Here is a 1,081-nt window from a genome sequence, read left to right on the forward strand (position 1 = left end):
TGAGGGCATGAGGGTGGGGGGGGGCAATGGGGCGATAAGGACACATATGTAATACCTTAATCAATAAAGAAAATAATTTTTTTAAATAAATAGTAAAAAAATTGCTTACGTTTAATTAATTTATATTTAAATAGCAATGTGTGGCTAGTGGTTAGCATATTTAACAGTACTATTTCAAAGTAAGCCTCAGCCTAGTCAAAATCCCAGCACCTTGCCATCTATAGATAATAGTCCCTGGAAAACTTTCTTTTAGCAAAGCAATTTTTAGGAAAAAAAAATAATATGACCTCCTTCCTGAAAAGTTAGAAAATAAGGAGAAAGGGGAAAGTCATTATCCCTAATCTCAGAATTGTTACAACCATGGGTACATTTTGGTGCATTTTCCGCCACTCTGCCCAGCTTGCTCATTAGGATCTTGGTCCGTTAGTCAGTCAGAAGGTCTTTGTAGGGCAACAACAGATTTGTGCTCTACAGTGGGTCCCAGAGGCCATCTGGGCAACCGTGGCTGGTCATCTGTGGCCTCAAAGGAATGCTTCAGGAGGGGTGACCATTCAGGGTGAGGCTGCTCATTGTGGTAGCAGCAACCATGATGGTATTCCAGTGGTTTTTAGAATTTATTTATTTCAAAGAGAGAGAGAAACTTAGATTTGTTGTTCTATTTTTTTATACATTCATTGCTTGATTCTTGTATGTGCCCTGTATGTGCCCGGAGTTCGAACCCACAACCTTGCCATATCAGATGATGCTCTAACTAACTGGACTACCCAGCCTGGGCAGCATCCCAGTTTTAATTCACCAGGGGAAAGGGTCCTCTGTGGATTCCAGTCTCATGTCCTATCCTATCTTTTAGCTTCTAAAAGCTCCTCTTAGGAAGTAAAATCTGGAATATTGGAACTAGAAAGGTCCCTAGCACTGATCTAGTCCAACTCGCTTAGAGTATAGATGAAGAAAGATACAGAGCCAGAGACTGAAAGGTAATTGGATCCCTGACTCTTGAGTCCCAGGCCAGTGCTCCTTCCCCTCAATCACTCCTTACAGCAACCTTCCAGATCCAGTGACCAGGGACCACTCCTTCTCCTCC

Source organism: Myotis davidii, unplaced genomic scaffold (assembly GCF_000327345.1).
Source record: "Myotis davidii unplaced genomic scaffold, ASM32734v1 scaffold631, whole genome shotgun sequence".
Lineage (NCBI taxonomy): Eukaryota > Metazoa > Chordata > Mammalia > Chiroptera > Vespertilionidae > Myotis > Myotis davidii.